Genomic DNA, 23,618 nt, shown 5'->3' with positions numbered 1-23,618 from the left:
ACACGTGCGCATAACTCTCCAGGATACATTTTAGAGTCGACGTTCACTAGACATTTATTTCTTGTTTTGGTCGTTAGTGCCACCTCTGAAAGCTTGTAGATGGAGTTCTGTCTCACGCTGTACATTGTTTTATAAATTCGAGACGAGATCTATGTGACACCAACATATATGCCATCAAAAAATTTTTTACTGCTGCTCACTAACCATGCAAACTGTGGGAAAATTCTAAACTGTACGAGAACACCTCCAGGTAGCTACAATTCACCCTATTCAGATTACCTACCCGGTCACCTCTTGTTCTGCATCTCATTTTCCACATCATCAACAGTAGTATTCCGTGCACTGTTTGGGGGATATTTTGGTGAGGATAGTACTGTTTTTGTTCGCAGGACAAGCCCGCTTGTCGACCGTGGGGATGATGCCTGCCGTCAGTCCACGTCACATGCACTCTGGCGACAGGTGAGTGGCGGCTTCCATGTAGTTTTGCTGCTACCTCAGGCGGCATCTACTAAAGTTAAAAGGCATCTGCTACGTTACAGAAAATGAACACACACAAATTCTGATCACAAACACAACTTACACTGACTTACAGTCAGAAGTTGACTAGAGCGGCACATCAAACCCAAGTCCTACGCAGATGGAAGTAGACGATTTCCATCCTTTGAATCACAGTTCCTATGAACCAAGGGGTTATCCAGTGAGGAGCACGGCTGGGTAACAGCCCCTCTCATGTGCCCATACCCCCTGCTTCAACGCTGGAAAAAAAGTCGCCGCCAATTGAACTCACATACTGCTCCGCCAAGTAGACATATTACTTCAGTATACACTGATATGACAGAAGTCATGGGGTAGCGAAAGGCACATATGCAGATAGTGGTAGTGAAGCGTACACAAGAAAGACAGTGCATTGGCGGAGCTGTCATTTGCAGCCGGCCGGTGTGGCCGAGCGGTTCTAGGCCCTTCAGTCTGGAACCGCGCGACCGCTACTGTCGCAGGTTCGAATCATGACTCGGGCATGGATGTGTATGATGTCCTTAGGCTAGTTAGGTTTAAGTAGTTCTAGGATATAGGGGACTGATGACCTCAGATGCTGAGTCCCATAGTGCTCAGAGCCATTTGAACCATTTATTTTGTCATTTGCGCTCAGGTTACTGATGAGCAACGGGTTTCGACGTGATTATGGCCGCTCGACAGGAACTAACAGAGTTCGAACGCTGAATGGTAGTTGGAGCTAGAGGTAATTCCATTTCGGAAATCGTTAGAGAATTCAATATTCAGAGATCCACAGTGTCAAGAGTGTGCCGAGAATAACCAGTTTCAATCATTACCTCTCATAGCGGACAACGCAGTGGCTGCGGCCTTCACTTAATGACCGAGAGCAGCGGCATTTCCGTAGAGTTGTCAGTGCTAATATACGAGCAACACCGCGTGAAATAACCGCAAAAATCGGTGTGCAACGCACAACGGCCGTATCCGTTAGGACAGTGTTACTGGGCTGTGGCAGCGGACGATCAGCGTGAGTGCCTTTGCTAACAGCACATCGCCTGCAGCGCCTTTCGTGGGCTCATTACCATATCGGTTGGACCTTAAACAACTGGAGAACCGTCGCCTGGTCACATGAGTTCCTATTCTAGTTTGTAACAGCTGATAGTAATATTCGGGAGTAGCGCACACCCCACTAAGCTGTGGACCGAAGTTCTCAACAAGGCACAGTGCAAGCTGTGAAGGCTGTGTTTACGTGGAAGGGACTGGGTCCCCTGGTCAGACTGAACTGACCATTGACTGGAAGTGGTCGTGTTCGGCTATTTGGAAACCATTTGCAGTCATTCATGGACTTCATGTTCCCAAACAACGATGCCATGTTACGGGGCCGCAACTGTTTACAACTGGTCTGAAGAACACTGTGGACAGTTCTATTTGGCCATCCAGGTCGCCCGATATGAATCCCATCGAACATTTATGGAACATATTCGATAGGTCAGTTTGTGCACAAAATCCTGCGCCGGCAAAATTTTCGTAATTATGGATGACTATAGAGGCAACATGGCTCAAGATTTCTGCAGGCGTCTTCAAACGACTAGTTGAATCCATGCCACGTCGAGCTGCTGCACTACGCAGAGCAAAAGGATGTCTGACAGGATATTAGGAGATATCCCGTGACGTTTGTTACCTCAGTGCAAGTTTGAAGAAAGCCAGACCATGTAACGGATATTTGCTCGTCGCAGGTGTACCCATCGCAGTCTGTCGTCTATTTAGTCGTTCACTAATTCACCGCAAAAGTAAAGTTAATTTTTCCCTCCCCTTCAACCCTTTCCGCAGTTGAGGTCTTGTGCACGCTCTTGCTCTTGAAATGGTTGAAATGGCTCTAAGCACTATGGGAGTTGACATCTGAGGTCATCAGTCCCCGGAACTTAGAACTACTTAAACCTAACTATCCTAAGGACATCACACACATCCATGCCCGAGGCACGATTCAAACCTGCGACCGTAGCAGCAGCGCGGTTCCGGACTGAATCGCCTAGAACCGCTCGGCCACAGCGGCCGGTGCTCTTGTTCTTACCGACAGATGATTTGTCACGTGTAATGGATATTTCATATGTAGTAGACAGGGAATGTGATATACTAAAATTTTACTCACTAACCGGATGGACACAAGTTAGAAAGAAAGGGTAATTAGTGAAACTAACGGCAAAAAATTTAGTTTCTAATTTCTGAACCCATACTTAAGACAGTACGATTTTTCTCTCCCGTTATAGCACAAACAATTGCTTAAAAAATCTAATGTTGTGTGAAACCACGGAGCATACGAAACACTCGCTATAACCTAATTAGCTACACTCGAGCCTTATTCCTACATTAGAACTGAAATTCACTAAAACACAAAAAGGAATTTCAAATCATTAGGTGATTATTAGTTTGCTGCCAGAAATATGGGCATCTTGAAAATCTACATTAGGTACATATCCAGTCATTCAAAAAAGTTTCAAGACTACATTAATAAGATATTGAGAAAAGTTAAAATGGTGGTATTAATGCCTCAAGTGTTCAATCTCCCCTCCGGCCTTGTAGGGTGGGCAGATCGTTAAATGACGTGGCGTAGACGAATTCCTCCAAGTGTACTCATAAGCAAACGTCTAGCGGATTGAGGTCTGGGGAACGAGCAGGCCAAGATGTGGAGCATCCCTCCCCCGATCAATCCCTTCATGTCCTTCAATGTCTGCGTCACATGTTCGCGGACACTGTGACGAAAGTGTGCTGCTGCACCATCATGCATGAACGGCATTTGTATTCGTTGCTGCAGCCGCACAGTCTCCAGCGAGGTAGGCAATACATTAATGAGAAAGTCTAGATAATGCGCCCACGTTAACCTTTGTGGTAGTACGTATGGCTCTATTAATCTCTCGCCAAGTACGCATGCCCATATGCTGGTTGAGGATCGGCGTTGATTCCTTCTTTTCTGAATTGCTTGGGAATTTACGGAATTTACACCTGTCCATACATTCTGGTTGTGGAAATTCACAACACTATCTCTTGAGAACCATTTCTGATCGGTAAATAAAATCTTGGACGCCAACAGTGGATCTGCGGCATACCTTTGCAACAGCCATTGACAGAACCGCCGTCTGCCATGATGATCCTGTGGCCATAGAGGCTGAACACGCTGTAGATGATATGAGTACAGCAATTGTTCATGAAATATCCACCACCTCCCCCCCTCCCCCCAGTTAAGAGAGCGAGACACGCCTTCTGCTGTTGCTAATCGTCGCACACGGGTCCTAGGGGTTTCTTCCACCGAACATAGCATGTCAGGCGTGCGGACTGTACAGGGCCTTTTACTCTTAGTCTTCCGAGGTGCAAGGGTACCTGTGTTCCTCAGACACTGCAAAAGTCTGCTGAACAGCTTATCAGAGGGAACTCTGCGCTGAGGATATTTTTCAGCGTAGAGGACAGGGGCTCGCAGAATACTTCCATTTGCTATACCACAGCAGAATATCATATCCGCCATTTCACTTGTCGAATAGCAGGCTTCCATTGCTAACACGTGGCGGAAGAGAGAAAATGTAAACGTACTACACAATTTGTACGTACAAACAGCTCATTAACAGTAAACACATAAGTGAATCCGCGTTTGGAATAAGGTAAAACATTAAGATGCGTACCCAGGCTTGACAGTACTGTGCCAAAAGGCCCACAAAGTCGACGAAAACTAACGTAGCCTACAAAACGACTCGAACCACACAAATGACTGCAGAGCACCTAACGGTACGTAGGGTCCTGCGAGCAAGATAACGGAAAACCCTGCCGACACATTTGACGGAGCGCCAGTGCAACGACTGCGATAATATATGCAAACCAAGTGTCGCGCAGCACTTCCTATAACACGTCTATCTCGGAAAGCATGCGTTTACGGACCCATGTTTAGTGGACATATTTTTCTTGTTTTAATGAGTACTATCACCTCTCAGAGTATTCGACACTTCTTTGTATCAACATTTGTGTTACATACACACACGTTCATCATCTCCTTCTGAGCTCTGCATCCATTTCAACCAAACTTCATACACATGCTACTTAGTATCTGAAAACAAATACTGTGGCGGTAAAAGATTCCCATTGGCGGCAAGCAAACATTTTACATACTTAATCATTTTGGAAATGCTTCCACTTTTGGCTTAAATGAAATGCTCATGCCATTTTGGACGTCAGATAAATCGTTCCATTTCCGCATCACGATAACGGTCGCAATGATTTTAGTGTCATCCCCCCCCCCCATCCCCACCCATCCCTCCGGGTACCCCCGACCTGCTTTATATACTGTTGTGTACATAGTTCGGCGTAGTCAACGCGTACACAACTTTCCCACTAGAGCGCGCCCCGCTAAGCACAACAGTGCAGGAGCAGCGCTCGTCCGTCTCCGCACTACGAGATGGCGCTGCCTTAGAGATGGACCAAATTCTGCTTCCGCCGATCCACGTATTAATATGTAACGCAGCCAATGAGATTGCTGCTAACGTAGAACCTTTTCTCCTCGCGGATCACACTCCCGCAGTGATACATGAATGCGCAAGGTATTATAACGAGTGTACAGACCTCCGATTAGTCAGTCTGCATTTGTCTGCACCAGTCTATAGTCAAGTTTCAGTCTGCACCTAAGAAGATTACCATATTCCTGTACATAGCCATGAAGATAAATAAATACACACTTTGTCAAGTGTCAGAGATATGTGAGAATAAGATTAACGTACCAAGACCAAAGAAACTTCAGATTGTCAATTGTAAACAGCATCTAGAATCAAGTTACGTAATGTCTATGTTTTTTATTATTTTAATAAATGTGTGTGAAAATTAATCAAGTTCTGTTTAAAGTTGGTCACCGTTAATCTGCTACTCTAAGCGTGCAAGTGGAATTTCTATCGTCTAACGGCAGGAGATAAACACGCCACGATAAGACCACGAGACATGTTGCTGACACTCGCCTACTTCGTTAGAGCGACAAGTCAAATAATCTGATGGTGTGTGTACCGAAGGTCTCACAGTACGCACACCACATATACCCTCCACTGCTAGTGCTGCCACATGTCACCCGTGTGTGGCTATTGCACTCTGATGTCGTCCATAGGCAGTGATCACATTAATGTGACTCATCCATTCGTCCCGGCTGTTTGCCTGCGGCGTCCCATTCACTGAATCTGCCCGCCTCACTCTCCACTGTCCATGCCCGCTGGAATGTCGTATCTGTTTGCTGTCCCCTGTCTTGCTATCTGTCAGTGTAACGCCAGTTGCTTGTATGCCTTTCTTCACATACATTTACAAAGATTAGGTAAGGAAACTAATTGAAGATACGAATTCAAGGTAAATTTACGCAGAAGAAAGAGTGTGCAAGTTACAGTAACCCAACAAAGCCGACTTTTCACAAAAGAGCATGAGGAAATACGTCAGTCCAACTTTAAAAGCAAGGTCAGTACACACATCTGAGGACAATCCTAACACATTACTGATGACGTCGTATACACGTATCTAGTAACTCTCCTGTGCTGCAGGAACTCATGAATTACGAGGTGGCGCACACGCTTCAGAGCACTGCAACACACAGCGTTCAGCTACGTGACGTAACTTCATTTTGTTTTACTTCTGAGGATGTTATTGTCTTCTGGGATATATATGCAGATGAAACTCAGCCTTTCAGATAGCCTCCACTTCACTTTTCGCTATTTTTTTCTGTGCAGTTGTTAATCAATCAATATGTACTGTAACCTCCCCACCGTAATTTAAAAGAAATAAATGACAATACTTAATACAAATGGGAGCCGAGTGTAACCTCCCCACAAAAATTTGAAAGAAAGAAACACGACAATATTTAATTATGAATGCTAATGGACATTGCGCTAAGCGTAACCTGCCCACAATGAAATGTACTGACAATGGCAACAAAATGTGAAATTCGCAATCTGACTCAAATATAAGTTTTTCATAAAAAAATTAAAGTCCGTTCAGTGACAAGAAAATACAATTAAACCGAAATATCGGTCTTTGGCCCTGTGCAAAACAATCAGAATTAAAGTCTTACCTCAGAATAAATGGATGTCACATTTCTGCTCTTGTTGTTGCGCACCGCTTGGAGGAACTGCATTGCAAATAATAATATTCTCTTTTTTTGTGATTCTAGTGAAATTTTTCTTCAAAAGAAGTGGAATGAAATGGGAAGTGCAACGAAATCTTTAGTTCAATAAAAAATTAAATTTTTGAAAAAATGCTTTTGAAATAAAAATTATTATTGGGGGACTTGTTGGAGAATAATTACAATAAATAAAATTTTTCATTATCTAATGATTATATTAATTAACAGTATACCTTATTCACCATCTTGACCAGTGTTGCCGACCGCCTACATCACACAACCGCACTGGGCTGCTACTACTGACCGACCGCTCTGCATGACGACTATTAGCGTACTGCACGCGACGACTACTGACAGAGTACTGCTCTCAACTAGACAGAGCTACAGACTCGCAACGACTACAGATAGAGTACTGCACGCAACTAAACAGAGCTACAGACTCGCAACGACTACTACTGACAGACTCGCAACGACTACTGACAGACTGAGAACCGCTCGCAACACTCGCGCGGTCAAGCGCATACTCTCTGGTCACAGATGCTACAATGCCTCGCCATCGCTGCTATGTTACATACGTGTTTCATAACCCTCCACTGGGGGGGCAAAAATTTGGCAGCGATGGTGAGTCATTTGGACTTGCCAAGCGCGGCAAAATTTTTCTTTAATTAACAAAATTCTACAACTTACAGAATATTTAAATGTTGTGCACACGCACTAAGTACAAAATATATCAGACAAAGACAAAATGTGAGTACAAAACATAGTAGCAAATCAGAAAAAATGTATATACAAATTATTTGACAGATAACAAAGTGCACAGGCACTGAAAAAAAAATTCTTTAGCATATTCAGAACAAATAAACAGACTGGCAAAAAATATTATGTTGACAAGTGACATGAGTGCACATGCACTGCAGTTGAGAACATATCAGTAAATGATGAAATGTATATACAATTAGTAACAAATGACATAAGTGCATACGCATTAAAGTATTGAATATACAGAATAGTAGAAAACATATTGAAAAATGAGATAAGTGTACAGGCACTGAAGTTCAGTAGAAAACATATTAACGCCTAACATAAGTGCACATGCACTGTAGTTCAGAACATATCATTAAAATAAAAATGTATATACAATATAAAAGACAAGAGTGCACATACTGTACTTGAGAACAAATCGAAGAATGTCTTTAGCATTTTGACGATAAATAAATAATCATAATGGCAAAAAAAATCATGTCCAAAGTGCACACGCACTGAAAAAATGTCTTTAGCATTTTCACAATAAATAAACATAATGACAGAAAATCATGTCCAAAGTGCACATGCACTGGAGAAATGTCTTTAGCATTTTCACAACAAATAAACATAATGGCAAAAAATCATGTCGACCAGTGCCATAAGTGTACTCGCACTGGAGTTCAGCGAATCGAAAAAAAAAAATGTATAGTCATGAATATAAATAATGTTACCAAAAAAAATTTTTTTTTTTTTATGTGACAAGAATCAGGATAGGAAAGGGAAGGATTGCATCATGGTTGTAGCACTTTAGATTGCACACAGCTGCTCTGAAAGTCCATATCTTTCCACAGAAGTACAACACCAAGTGACACAATTTGAAGCTCTTTTCCCATCAGAATTTATCAGTGTAGCCAAGACACTGAACTGTCGTAGTAATGTTCCATATTTTCATTTTGGCAGTACATTAGGTACACCAAACAGTGGGACCATAATAATGTCTTCATCGCTCATGGTGGTGGACAGCATGTCGTGTCAACACCACACTCTTACAAGGCGCACCAACGTAGAATTAGTGCAAAACCAAATATAGTGCTCCATGATCACTAGGATAAACAGGACAAATGGACATTGCAATAATTCAGGGTAGTCAGCTTATGAGGTGAAGGACATCAAGTCACATAATATTGACAATTAGAGACTTAATTAGTTTGTGGCATTCATAGCCCAGTTATTGAACATCTCTGTACCAAGTACGTAGTATTACAGAAAAATGTTCATTAATTGTTTTACATGGAATCAGTAGCCTTCTTTTCCTGGTTACAAAGCATTATTAAATAATCGCATTCTTTTCAGTTACAGAGTGTAATTAAGAATCATTAACCTTCTCCTAATTACAGTTAATTAATCATTTGTCATTCCAATAATAATCATTTGCCTTTTCCTAATTACAGTTAATTAATCATTTGTCGTTAATTAATCATTTGTCTAATTACAGTTAATTAATCATTTGTCGTTAATTAATCGTTTGTCATTCCAATAGTAAGAATTATTAGTCTTCTCCTAATTACAAAGCATTATTAAACAGTACCATAGTTAATTAATTATGTGTCATTCCAATCTATTAAGAATCACTAGCTGGCATCATGGGTAATCGTATTACAATAAACAGTGGCGGTCCTTGGCCAGTTACAAAGTATATTTAGTATGACAGAATAATGTTCATCAGAAGTCTTAGTTGAAAAGGAGAGTCAATTATTGGCCTAGCATTAACATAATACATTGAGTGATACAAATTATTGGCACTCATTGGCCATTAACCAAAACATGAAAACTCAACATGGGAAAAAAGGGCTAATTAATGGCATAATTAATAACAATTCTTCAAGTGACATTAATTATTGGCACTCAGTGGCCAGCAAGTATTGAATAGAATCATCATTCAGTATTATTCAGATTATTACGAAGTCATTATTAAAAATCAGTTAATTACAGTCATAGCATTAATAATCACAGGCATTATAAGTAGTCTCATTACAATAAACAGTGTTTCTCCTTCAGTAGTATTCAGATCATTACAAAGTCATTATTAAAATCAGTTAATTACAGTCAAAGCATTAATAATCACAGGCATTATAAGTAGTCTCATTACAATAAACAGTGTTTCTCCTTCAGTAGTATTCAGATCATTACAAAGTCATTATTAAAATCAGTTAATTACAGTCAAAGCATTAATAATCACAGGCATTATAAGTAGTCTCATTACAATAAACAGTGGCAGTTATTAGCCAGTGACAAAACATTATTTTATATATATACTTTTTTTTTTGTCTCATTAAGAAGTCATTACTGAAGTGACATACTATTCAGAGCTAATCAGTATTATTCAGAATTATCATAAACTGGTATCACTACTTGGGACTGGTAATACATTTTTTTGTTAGCAATGCATTGCGTTGGGATCGATAATTAATTGCTGAGGCATAACACTATTTGCTTTTGACCTATTGCTGCAAATGAGGATAGGTAACGTCATTCGTCATGAGTCAACTGTAGTAAGATTATGTAACAAGGCAGTATATGTGATCACATTTATAAATGATAAACACAAATGGGTAAAAAATAAAAATGCAAGTACTAGAACAGGTATAATAAGTAACAGGTTTAGTAAGTATCATGAAAAGCTTCTCCTGGAAAAAATACAAAATGGATTATTGACCTGAAAGAAGAAACGCGCACTATGCTGAAAAGTAGTGAACTTCGAATTAACAGGTAGTGAAATGTGTATAAAAATGTGTTCCATAGCTGTCCTTTCCAAAACTTTCCGTCATCCTACTATGCAATGTAACACCTGCTGTCAAAACAAACTGCAACAAATACTTAAATAACTACGTAGCATAAATACATAACTTCAACATTATCCTCATCTGTAAAGAAAAAACTTCATTATCAATACCATCATAACTTCATTATCATCATCACCTGTAAAGAAAAACTTCATTATTTATAATACCATTTCCTTCATCATTATTCATCAGTATTCATTATCATCTGCAAAAAAAAAAAAATCACTTCATTACTCATTATACAACTATTCCTTATCTCTAGCATATTTCATCACTAAAACTAAGATGTGTAGTTCTGTCTGACAGCCTGCATCAATCACCTTGTATTCTGAAAGAAAAAATTAGTTAAGACTGCTATTCTACGGTGAGTATAGTATATTCTTGTTAATGCTTGTTAATCCTGATCCATTTACTCTTCCCCATAAAGTTATTGCATCTTCTTTCGTCTATTCCGTAGGTGAAATTCCCATTTCTGTTGAATTTATTTCTTACACGCATCATTTCTTTCTGAAATTCATGAACAAAGATTAATGTCTTGCATTTAAATCATATACCCACTAAATAATAACTGGTTTATGGTGACATAATTAATCATACAGCACAACATGACAGAAAACGTAATATGTCAAAGACATTGACAGTGTTCAGATGCAAAAATGTACACAGAATAATACGATGCAGCAGCAAAAAATGTAAAACAGTCACGATCTTGAGATGTCATAAAGCAAAAAATGTCAAAGTCAACTGGTGTGTGTTATATCCTAACTATTTCACAGTGCATACTAACAAAACTGGAATACAATCGTACATAAAAAGACAAATGTGACGTTCGTTGTGTTCAGCTTGTATGTAGTGTAGTTAATAGAGGCGAGAATTAAAGACTTTAATGGAGAGAGAATTTGATAAAATTAATACGTCATTACATAGAATTGCATAATTATTCATAAAATACGTAAGTTCATCTGGAAAAATATGCACGGTCTGATGTGTAACGACAAGAAAAGCGACCTGCTAACCTTACCTTGCCGGGCACTTGCCAAGAAAAAATACGATAATCATCAGTAATTAGTCAGGTGAAATAATTGCATTAGTAAATGGCATCATAGTGTGTTGAATCATACAGTGGTTTCACTCAATAAACGGTTTAATGTTTGAGATATGGTGATTGCCTTTGGATTTTCTAGTTCTCAAAGTTTCGACGTGTACAACATTGGGGTGAGGGATGCTGCGAATCCGATATGGACCTGCGTATAGAAGTTCAAATTTACTGCACTTACCTTTTAATTTACTGGATAAATAGTGTGTACGTATCAATATCTTCTGTCCAACGTGAAAGTCGCGGCGTGTACAAACCTGTTTTTGCTGTCTTCTCCGGCGCTCTGCGGCACGTTTGATGTTGTTCAGCGCAATGTCAATTATTTCGTGGTGTCGTAATCGACGAGATGTAGGAAATGTTATTAATTCTTTAATTTTGTTAGGTGGTTCAGCATTTTTCAGTATAACAGACGGAGATAGCATAGTGGATTCATTTGGAATGGAATTAATTACATCTTGGAATGAGAATATGTGTGTGTCCCAATCAATATGTCTTTTGTGGCAGTATATTCTACACAGTTTACCAATTTCTTTCATTAATCTTTCACAGGGGTTCGAAGAAGCATGGTACTTGGATATATAGATCGGAGAAATGTTTCTGGCTCGTAACATGCGTGTCCATATGGTACTACGAAATTGAGATCCATTGTCAGAAATTACTTTCATTACATGCCCTACATGAGATAGAAAATGTTTTACAAATGCTTTCGAAACAGTTTTAGCAGTAGCTTTGCGTAATGGAGTGAAAGTAACAAATTTTGAAGTGAGCTCAACAGCGACAAAGATGTAGCAAAAACCTCTGTTAGTTCTCGGAATCGGACCAAAAATATCTACTGCGGCCATGTGTCTTAATTTAACAGGTATAATGGGATATAAAGGAGGAATATGTGAAGTGGTGTCTGATTTAGCTTTCTGGCAAATTTTACAAGACGCTAAAACTCGTCGTATACGTTTCTCCATGTTGGTAAAATAACAGTTCTGTCTCAGTATAAGAAAACATTTTCTTGCTCCGTAATGTGCGTAACTTAGATGAGTGTACCAGATTAATTTGTTAACCAGTTCGTCAGGAATGCATAATAACCAAATGTTGCTATCAGGATGAGAGCGGCGAAACAGAATGTCATTGCGTACAGTGTAGTGGTTCCTAATCGTAACATTATTCTTATCTAGCCAAAGGTGTTTAATTTCTTTCCACACGTTGTCTTTATTTTGTTCTAGTGCTATGTCCTGTAATGACGACGAAATAAAATTTTCAAATGCAACTTGCTGAATGTACATGACACTGAAATTTGTTTTGCCGAAGTTGGTTGCTACGTCTTGCTGATTGTTGCCGAGAGAACGCGATAGTGCATCTGCTATAACATTTTGCGTGCCGGGAATGTGAACAATCGTAAAATTAAATTCCTGTAAATAAAGTTTCCATCTACTTAATCTGTCGTGAGTAAATTTAGCTGAAAGCAAAAATTGTATAGCTCTATGGTCTGTGTAAACGGTGGTATGTCTGCCATAAAGAAAGTGCCGAAATCTCGTTAAAGCCCATACAACACATAATGTTTCAAGTTCTGTAACGGAGTAATTTCGTTCAGCAGGTGACAGAATGCGACTTGCAAATGCGATGTTTTTAATTACTGTAGAACCATCTTCTTCAATTTCCTGGAAAATATGTACGCCTAAAGCAGTGTTGGAACTGTCGGTGGCAATGGAAAAATTTCTAGTAAGATCTGGGTGCGATAAAAGTGGTGCATTCAACAGAGCATGTTTCAGGTTCATGAATTCAGAATGTGCTTGCTTATCCCAAGACCAGATACTGTTTTTACCTGTTAATTGGCATAATCTGGGTGTGTCTAAAGCAGAGTGATGAATAAATTTACGAAAAAAGTTAATTAAGCCCAAAAAACTGCGTAATTGCTTCTTCGTCGTAGGAACACTAATGTCACGTAGAGCCTGAAGTTTTTCCGGATCAGGTGCAATGCCTTCTGCTGAGATTACGTGTCCAAGAAATTTATGGAAGTTTTGCCAAAGTGCGATTTACTGAGATTAACTGGAAGTCCTTGTGCACGAAAAGTTTGCAACAGTTGTTCTAAAATCACATTGTGTTCAGACCAGTTAGCTTCTGCAATAAGAATATCGTCTACATACGTCGTAATTCTGTCCTTAATGCAAACGTGTGTCGTATGGCGTCAAAATTAATAACATTTTCGTGAACAAAATTCTGCGTGTCTAAATTATTGCTTACGTTACTGGAATATGCAGTCTGTGCTGTATCTGGTTAAAATCTATCGTATGTGTTATTATTTACGGGAGAATATTGTGGCATATCCACTATATGACTGCTCTGTTATTTCTTATTGACCTGTTACGCTATAGATGACACCTATTGTCTGTTTCATTCATGATAATGTGTTGTTGCTGATGTTCTTGCTGCTGAAAAGATCGACTGTTATTAAGTGTACGCTGAAAATTGTGCTCATTAATTTTACGTCTGTCGTGATAGTCATTTCTATACGGTGCATTGCGATGCGAGTTTAAATAGTGTGTTATCTGTACGTAGTTATTTCTTTCCTGCCATGCGTTACTATTTGTTGGACCTGGGACTATACGTGCACGCGGCGGAACATTAAAGTTTGGTTGACCTTGTAGACTGCATTGTTGGTTAGGTATGCTAAGCGGCTTACTTTCATGCTGCTGTGGTGAAAAAGGTCTATTGTTACAAAAAAAAAAATGCGTTTGCTGTTAATTTTACACATACTGATGATTACGATTTTATCCATTATTAAAATTACGCTGGTTCTGGAGTGCCTAATGAAAATTGTCACATTCGGTAAAAGTTTGTCACATCCGGTATTCATTACATATTCTTAATCCTAGGTAGAACAATAGTTAAAGAGCAGTTTTGATAGATATAAAGGATAGTAGAAGAGAAGGCAGCAGTGCAGAAAACTAAAGATGAAACAGCACTACTACAGCTCGGGGCCCTATGCTCGCTACGGCACATATTCATTAAAGCGTAATGAATCCCCTGAGGTCAATTACGCACTGCAAATAAATTTTAGCTTTTGCGTTGCTGGCAATGGCGGTAAAATTCCAAAAGTATATCGCTGTATTCTTGCTAATTCCAGTTTCTGCATAATACGTAATGCTGATGAAAATACAAAAATAAATTTTCGCATCTGGTTCAAAGCTAGTTTCTGCATTACAGGTAATAGCGGTGAATGTACAAAGATAAATTGTCGTATACAGTGCAAATCGTGTACCTGTACGCTGTCATTATTAAATTCCTTACATTTTCTTACAAATGCAAATTGCTCGAAATCTACGTTCTCGTCACTGAATTTGATAACATGCTCAGGCTTGTGTGTGAATCCGCTCGTCTGTGTCATTTCGTACTTTAAGTTGTGTAGCTTTTCAGATTTTAATTCGCGTGGCTTTTCGGATTTTAAGTCGCGTAGTTGCTGTAAATTGCTCACATTATACACGCTGCGTGACTCTGATAAATGCTCGCAACGTGGCGGATTCTGTGACGTATTGGTGACTGAAATAATTGTTAATTCTGTTACTTTAATACTTTCGTCAATCTGGTTGTTGTGTCGTGCAAATTTCTCGTCATCTTCCGTATTCGGAGTGTGTGAAACTTCCACTGACTCTAAATTAATTTCGTCGCGAATCTGTACTTCGTTTTTAGGACATTCTTCAGTGACTGCATTAATTTCATGTATCTGTGTTTCGTTCGCTGAACATTGTTCAGTGACTGCATTAGTCTTGTCTTTATGTGATTCTGTTGTACCTACACGTGTGCTACTTGATTCTTGTGCAACAGTGCCAACTTTTTCATTACTGTTATTAGCACAAGTCTTGGTATTCACACGTAATTGTCCTCTATTATCACAATAATGCGCGGCAATGGCATCAAGCTGTTCATTAATCTGTTCATTCCGTTCACTAAGTTGTTTGATTTTTCTATTAATGTCGTCTTGATCTTCATTCGATTGTTTATTTCTTTCATTAATTAATTCACGTTGTTTGCGCTCGTTTCTCAGTACTTCAGTCATTAGTTGTACTACTGCCGCAATTTGATCCAATGTAACTTTCCCTACTCTATTATTTGTGCTGTTTGCTCGTGTACATGGAATTGTTGCGCTTTGTATGACCATTTGGTCATTCTGTAATTTACAAAAACGTTTCTCACTCGAGTCCGTCGTATTTTCGGTACACTGACCACTTTCATTAGACAAATTTGTCTGTTCGTCACGAGAATTTTTCACACCGGGTGTGTTAGGCTGGGCAGCGCTCATTACAATAGAGTGTCCCGCATCATCAATTGTCGTCAAATTAACAGACGAGACAATTGAGTTCGTTTGTTCATTATCAGGGTAAAAGTCATCATTAGTGGTTGGAATGCACTGATTGTTAGTGAACGCAGGATTGTCATCATTACACTGCGTGTCACATGTCCTACCGGTAAAGTTGTTTAAATCGGTAGTTTCGTTCGTAATACCTCGCGATACACTATTCACAGTCTTTCGCGGCATTTTTACAGTAGTCACTATTATTCAAAAACAAATAAGCACAAATGCAAAGGCAACACACAAATACAATAGAGCAACAAATTGCCGTTGACCTGTAGAAAGAAAGTCACAAGATTAATAAAAGCGTTGCGCTAAATCCTAATTATATCTAAGCAAATAAGAGCAGATATTTGACTGTTGTTCAAAAGACTCTCAACGAAATACGATCCTGGACTGTGTCGCCAAGTGTAACCTCCCCACCGTAATTTAAAAGAAATAAATGAAATAAATGACAATACTTAATACAAATGGGAGCCGAGTGTAACCTCCCCACAAAAATTTGAAAGAAAGAAACACGACAATATTTAATTATGAATGCTAATGGACATTGCGCTAAGCGTAACCTGCCCACAATGAAATGTACTGACAATGGCAACAAAATGTGAAATTCGCAATCTGACTCAAATATAAGTTTTTCATAAAAAAATTAAAGTCCGTTCAGTGACAAGAAAATACAATTAAACCGAAATATCGGTCTTTGGCCCTGTGCAAAACAATCAGAATTAAAGTCTTACCTCAGAATAAATGGATGTCACATTTCTGCTCTTGTTGTTGCGCACCGCTTGGAGGAACTGCATTGCAAATAATAATATTCTCTTTTTTTGTGATTCTAGTGAAATTTTTCTTCAAAAGAAGTGGAATGAAATGGGAAGTGCAACGAAATCTTTAGTTCAATAAAAAATTAAATTTTTGAAAAAATGCTTTTGAAATAAAAATTATTATTGGGGGACTTGTTGGAGAATAATTACAATAAATAAAATTTTTCATTATCTAATGATTATATTAATTAACAGTATACCTTATTCACCATCTTGACCAGTGTTGCCGACCGCCTACATCACACAACCGCACTGGGCTGCTACTACTGACCGACCGCTCTGCATGACGACTATTAGCGTACTGCACGCGACGACTACTGACAGAGTACTGCTCTCAACTAGACAGAGCTACAGACTCGCAACGACTACAGATAGAGTACTGCACGCAACTAAACAGAGCTACAGACTCGCAACGACTACTACTGACAGACTCGCAACGACTACTGACAGACTGAGAACCGCTCGCAACACTCGCGCGGTCAAGCGCATACTCTCTGGTCACAGATGCTACAATGCCTCGCCATCGCTGCTATGTTACATACGTGTTTCAGTACTCATCGAAGGATAACAACGGTGCATTTTAGTAAGAGGCTGACTGTCGTTTGTATGTATTAAGCAACATATTTCCATGAGTTAATTTCTGTCCGGGAATAATTCCTGTCCACTCTGAGTCGAGGCCTGGCTGTAAGTCCACTAATGGTCAGCGGCCCGCCACAAAGGCAGTCGGAACAGGTGGATTTTCTGGGAATTTTCCGTGCTAGAGGTAAGGCTGTAAAATAGCATAGTCTGATGCATGCTAGACGTGCGCCCCATTCTTCAGGGGCGGCGAAGCTGTGAAAGTACGCTTTGGTGCAGCGTATTTTCTGCGAGCCAGTGCGTGGCGTTTATCGGGGAGAAAATGATGTGGGTGATGCTACCGGAGACCATGACGTCGCAGGCATAACAATGGCTCTTGTCTCCCATGACAGAGCAGCGCCAAATTTCTGTTACATGCCACCGAGATGTGGTTCCCACTGGAAACGCCAAAACTCACTACGATTGGCTGTGCGGCTGATGACGTCAGATGTAGTTGTAGAACCGCGCTGCTGCTACGGCCGAAGGTCGAATTCTGCCTCGGGCATGGATGTGTGTGATGTCCTTAGGTTAGTTAGGTTTAAGTATTTCTAAGTCTTCGGGACTGCTGACCTCAGATGTTAAGTCCCATATGCTTAGAGGCATTTGAACCATCTCAGAGACAAAGCTCCAATTGACTGACTTTCTGTTGTGTAGATGATAGGGGCATTGTATGTGTTGGTGGAAGGTATCCTATTGACGCTGATATGCTGAAGATCTTTCTTGGCGTGGTCCTGATGGAGATAGCCAGCCGAGGAGGTAGTAGGAGGACGAGAAGATTAGTGTTTAACATACCGTCGATATCGAGGTCATTAGAGACTGAGCACAAGCTCGGATTAGGGAGGGGTAGAGGAGGAAAGCGGCCATGCCCTTCCGTAGGAACCATCCTGGCATTTGCCTTAAGTGATTTTGGGACAGCGCGGAAAACCTAGATCTGGATGGCTGGGTGCAGGTTTGAATCGTCGCCCTCTCAAATGCGAGTCCAGCGTGTTAACCACTGCGCCATCTCGCTCGTTGAAGAGCGTTTTGCGGCGGCAGATAGTCAGAAGGGCGTGGAGCGTCGATTAGAAAAGTTCGATTGTCAGAAGGGCAGAAGGGCACGATGCACAGAGCATGGGAGTTCGTTAGGAGAACAGCTCGAAGCACCGAGTGGGAGTGTTGGATTCAGAAGGGCGTAGGACCTCTCTTTGTTAGTTTGCATCTGGGCGCGGCGAGTGAGGATAGCCGTCGCCACTGGAGACAGATAAATAGCAGGTGTTTGCCGCAGCACCGTTTCTTGTAGACGGCTGTGTCTTTTGGTAAGAATATTTGCAACTCTGCAATTAGGGAAAGTCGAGTGGTGGTTCACTCTCTGTGGAGAGCTTATTTCCACCGGTTCTGAGTTGAGCATACAATTTCTGCTAGTGCATTCTGTCGCTTCAGAAATATGGTGAATTCTAGTTAAATTAAGATTGCATTATCCAAAATTACTATCCACGGGAAGTAAGGGGATTCATTTCCATTTCTATTTCACCGTTGCCAACGATATTTTGTGGAGGTTGTTATGTGCAGAGTTTATTCTCGCTCGCAGTATTTCTGATTAATTGTTTGTGTTCTCCTTTGGGATAATAAAGACGTTCGTTACCTGGTAGCTAATGTTTGATTTCAGTAGTGTAAAATCTTTGATTCATTATTTTGGATGGGTTTAATATTTTGCTAAAGGATTACGACCACTGGTTCGAGTGCACAGTTATTACTCGAAGGGGCCATCTCTAGTTAGCATTATCCTTGTGCAGAGACCTCAATAGGTTTCTGAAGGATGGTTTTCTGTGCCGAAGGTAAATTCCGGAACAGGAAGTCGTAATAGGTATACACAGGCTAGCATTACATCACTGTACTCTACACAACGAGGAGCCGTTGGCAAGATTGTGTCTTGCAGTGTATAGAAAAGAAAAGGTATCGATTTTCAGCAGGCTAGTCCACGTATATTTTGGCTTCCGACCAGAGGTTTGAGTAACTAGAAGTAGACACCTCTTTCAGCTATTAACTGGCCTGCTTGCAGTGGAGTCGCGGGGTAAGTAACACCACTATGTGCACTAGCCTAGAAAAATCGACCTGTTGCTTATAAGAGGTTTGTGGAGGCTAAGGAGGTGGCTTACAAAACACTCGTTCGACCTATACTTGAGTATTGCTCATCAGTGTGGGATTCGTACCAGGTCGGGTTGACAGAGGAGACAGAGAAGATCCAAAGAAGAGCGGCGCGTTTCGTCACAGGGTTATTTGGTAAGCGTGATAGCGCTACGGAGATGTTTAGCAAACTCAAGTGGTAGACTCTGCAAGAGAGGCACTCTGCATCGCGGTGTAGCTTGCTGTCCAGGTTTCGAGAGGGTGCGTTTCTGGATGAGGTATCGAATATATTGCTTCCCCCTACTTATACCTCCCGAGGAGATCACGAATGTAAAATTAGAGAGATTCGAAGCCGCACGGAGGCTTTCCGGCAGTCGTTCTTCCCGCGAACCATACGCGACTGGAACACGAAAGGGAGGTAACGACAGTGGCACTTAAAGTGCCCTCCGCCACACACCTTTGGGTGGCTTGCGGAGTGTAAATGTAGATGTAGATGTAGATATTTCGAGACCATGTCCATTGACGACCACGCCAGGAGTAACTGAGAGTGTTCAAATGGTTCACATGGCTCTGAGCACTATGGGACTTAACATCGGAGGTCATCAGTCCCCTATACTTAGAACCTACGTAAACCTAACCAACCTAAGGACATCACGCACATCCATATCTTAGGCAGGATTCGAACCTGCGACCGTAGCGGTCGCACGGTTTCAGACTGAAGTGCCTAGAACCGCTCAGCCACAGAGGCTGGCAACTGAGCGTGTAGGACGTACTTATTGTTATATACTTATGAGGACAAGTTATGCACTCTGCACTCGAGAATTAGAACTATTTCGAAACTATCCGAGCCATGCGACACTCTTTATGGATGCCTGCCACTCTAGCGCAACATGTTTGGCCCTTTGCCTGGTAACTATGGCTTGGGCGTTCCGTTAGAGAATAGTGTCGTGGCGCTTCTTGAGGATAAAGGTTCGCACATGAGCGTAGACAAGGACGTTGTTGGTTGGGTATCCACTACACTACTGCAACTTGTGGACGAAATTTTGCTGACGGTTCTGTGTAACAGGCGAGGGACTGGCTTGAGCGGATGCGTTCCCGAGGCGGACGTGTTGACCGTTAATATGGCGGACACGCTTTTGAAGTGCCTGTTTGCTTCTTGCTTGGGCAGCGGCGAGTCACGGATTGAGACCGACTCCATGAATACGCTGCCTCGTCTGGTGTACAGGCTGCTTGTGGTGGTATTAACTTCATACAGCAACAACATCGAAACTGCCATTAGCATCTGCTTTACAGCCGTCAGGCGATGGGGAGCGAAATTTTGGAAAATCTTTATGTTCTACCGCAAGGTTCCACCGTCCTGGTTAACGAGACACATTGTTCTGTAATTCAGTGTTTCCAATCCGTGTGTTTGCATTATTTACGCTCTGTTCTTGTAATAAGCAACTGTATTACTTAGTATCACATTTTTATAAAGTTTTGCCTTACATTTGACAAAGGGTTGCCTTGTCAGTATACATTGAGTAGGATGGAGAAAATTGGTAAAAAGACGAGGGCTAGTAGAACTCCTTGGGTAACAGAAGAAATATTGAAGTTTATGGATGAAAGGAGAAAATATAAAAATGCAGTAAATAAAGCAGGCAAAAAGGAATACAAACGTCTCAAAAATGAGATCGACAGGAAGTGCAAAATGGCTAAGCAGGGATGGCTAGAGGACAAATGTAAGGATGTAGAGGCTTATCTCAGTAGGGGTGAGATAGATACTGCCTACAGGAAAATTAAAGAGGCCTTTGGAGAAAAGAGAACCACTTGTATGAATATCAAGAGCTCAGATAGAAACCCAGTTCTAAGCAAAGAAGGGAAAGCAGAAAGGTGGAAGGAGTATATAGAGGGTCGATACAAGGGCGATGTACTTGAGGACAATGTTATGGAAATGGAAGAGGATGTAGACGAAGATGAAATGGGAGATACGATGCCTGCTACGGTCGCAGGTTCGAATCCTGCCTCGGGCATGGATGTGTGTGATGTCCTTAGGTTAGTTAGGTTTAAGTAGTTCTAAGTTCTAGGGGACTGATGACCACAGCTGTTAAGTCCCATAGTGCTCAGAGCCATTTGAACCATTTTTGGAGATACGATACTGCGTGAAGAGTTTGACAGCGCACTGAAAGACCTAAGTCGAAACAAGGCCCCGGGAGTAGACAACAATCCATTAGAACTACTGACGGCCTTGGGAGAGCCAGTCCTGACAAAACTCTACCATCTGGTGAGCAAAATGTATGAGACAGGCGAAATACCCTCAGACTTCAAGAAGAATATAATAATTCCAATCCCAAAGAAAGCAGGTGTTGACAGATGTGAAAATTACCGAAAATTCAGTTTAATAAGTCTCAGCTGCAAAATACTACCGCGAATTATTTACAGACGAATCGAAAAACTGGTAGAAGCTGACCTCGGGGAAGATCAGTTTGGATTCCGTAGAAATGTTGGAACACGTGAGGCAATACTGACCTTACGACTTATCTTAGAAGAAAGATTAAGGAAAGGCAAACCTACGTTTCTAGCATTTGTAGACTTAGAGAAAGCTTTTGACAATGTTGACTGGAATACTCCCTTTCAAATTCTGAAGGTGGCAGGGGTAAAATACAGGGAGCGAAAGGCTATTTGCAATTTGTACAGAAACCAGATGGTAGTTATATGAGTCGAGGGGCATGAAGGGGAAGCAGTGGTTGGGAAGGGAGTGAAACAGGGTTGTAGCCTCTCCCCGATGTTATTCAATCTGTATATTGAGCAAGCAGTAAAGGAAACAAAAGAAAAATTCGGAGTAGGTATTAAAATCCATGGAGAAGAAATAAAAACTTTGAAGTTCGCCGATGACATTGTAATTCTATCTGAGGCAGCAAAGGACCTGGAAGAGCAGTTGAACGGAATGGACAGTGTCTTGAAAGGAGGATATAAGATGAACATCAACAAAAGCAAAACGAGGATAATGGAATGTGGTCGAATTAAGTCGGGTGATGCTGAGGGAACTAGATTAGGAAATGAGACACTTAAAGTAGTAAAGGACTTTTGCTATTTGGGGAGCAAAATAAGGGATGATGGTCGAAGTAGAGAAGATATAAAATATAGACTGACAATGGCGAGGAAAGCGTTTCTGAAGAAGAGAAATTTGTTAACATCGAGTATAGATTTAAGTGTCAGGAAGTCCTTTCTGAAAGTATTTGTATGGAGTGTAGCCATGTATGGAAGAGAAACATGGACGATAAATAGTTTGGACAAGAAGAGAATAGAAGCTTTCGAAATGTGATGCTACAGAACAATGCTGAAGATTAGATGGGTAGATCACATAACTAATGATGAAGTATTGTATAGAATTGGGGAGAAGAGGAGTACGTGGCACAACTTGACAAAAATAAGGGATCGGTTGGTAGGACATGTTCTGAGACATCGAGGGATCACCAATTTAGCGTTGGAGGGCAGCGTGGAGGGTAAAAATCGTAGAGGGAGACCAAGAGATGAATACACTAAGCAGATTCAGAAGGATGTAGGCTGCAGTAGGTACTGGGAGATGAAGAAGCTTGCACAGGATAGGGTAGCATGGAGAGCTGCATCAAACCAGTCTCAGGACTGAAGACCACAACAACAACAGGATGGAGAATGGTCATTGCCGTATATAATCTACACCGAAGCGCCAAAGAAACTGGTATAGACATGCACATTCAAATACAGAGGTTTGTAAACAGGCAGAATACGGCGCTGCGGTCGGCGACGCCTCTATAAGACAACAGGTGACTGGCGCCGTTGTTACATCGCTTACTACTGCTACAATGGCAGCTAATAAACAATCAAGTGAGTTTGAACTTGGTGTTACAGTCGGCGCACAAGCGATGAGACACAGCATCTCCGAGGTACAGATGAAGTGGAGATTTTCCCGTACATTTCACGAGTGTACCGTGAATATCAGGAATCCGGCAAAACATCGGAACTACGACATCGCTCCGGCTGAAAAAAGATTATGCAAGAACGGGACCAACGACGACTGAAGAGAATCGTTCAGCTTAACAGAAGTGCAAACCTTCCGCAAATTGTATTTCAATGCTGGTCCATCAACAAGTGTCAGCGTGCAAACCATTCAACGAAACATCATTGATATGGGCTTCCGGAGACGTAGGCCCACTCTCGTGACCTTGATGACTGCACGACACAAAGCTTTACGCCTCGCTTGGGCCTGTAAACACCGACATTGGACTGTTGATGACTGGTAACATGTTGCCGAGTAGGACAACTCTCGTTTCAAATTGTATCGACCGGATGGACGTGTGAGGGTTTTGAGACAATGTCATGAATCCATGGACCATGCATATCAGCAGGGTGCTGTTCAAGTTGCAGAAGGCCCTATAATGGCGTGAGGCGTGTGCAGTTGGAGTGATATGGGACCCCT

At 41.2% G+C, this 23,618-nt stretch overlaps 1 long non-coding RNA gene across 1 annotated transcript in view; it reads left to right on the top strand.

Moving 5' to 3' along the window:
- Window positions 1–23,618, top strand: part of LOC126484531 (uncharacterized) — a 488,984-nt gene that overhangs the window by 247,163 nt on the left and 218,203 nt on the right. The window contains exon 2 of the long non-coding RNA XR_007587869.1: window positions 390–459. This is a non-coding gene — a long non-coding RNA (uncharacterized LOC126484531). The remainder of the gene's footprint in view (window positions 1–389; window positions 460–23,618) is intronic.

This window comes from Schistocerca serialis, chromosome 6 (genome assembly GCF_023864345.2).
Source record: "Schistocerca serialis cubense isolate TAMUIC-IGC-003099 chromosome 6, iqSchSeri2.2, whole genome shotgun sequence".
NCBI classification, from domain to species: domain Eukaryota; kingdom Metazoa; phylum Arthropoda; class Insecta; order Orthoptera; family Acrididae; genus Schistocerca; species Schistocerca serialis.
This window is presented reverse-complemented; position numbering and strand designations above follow the sequence as displayed.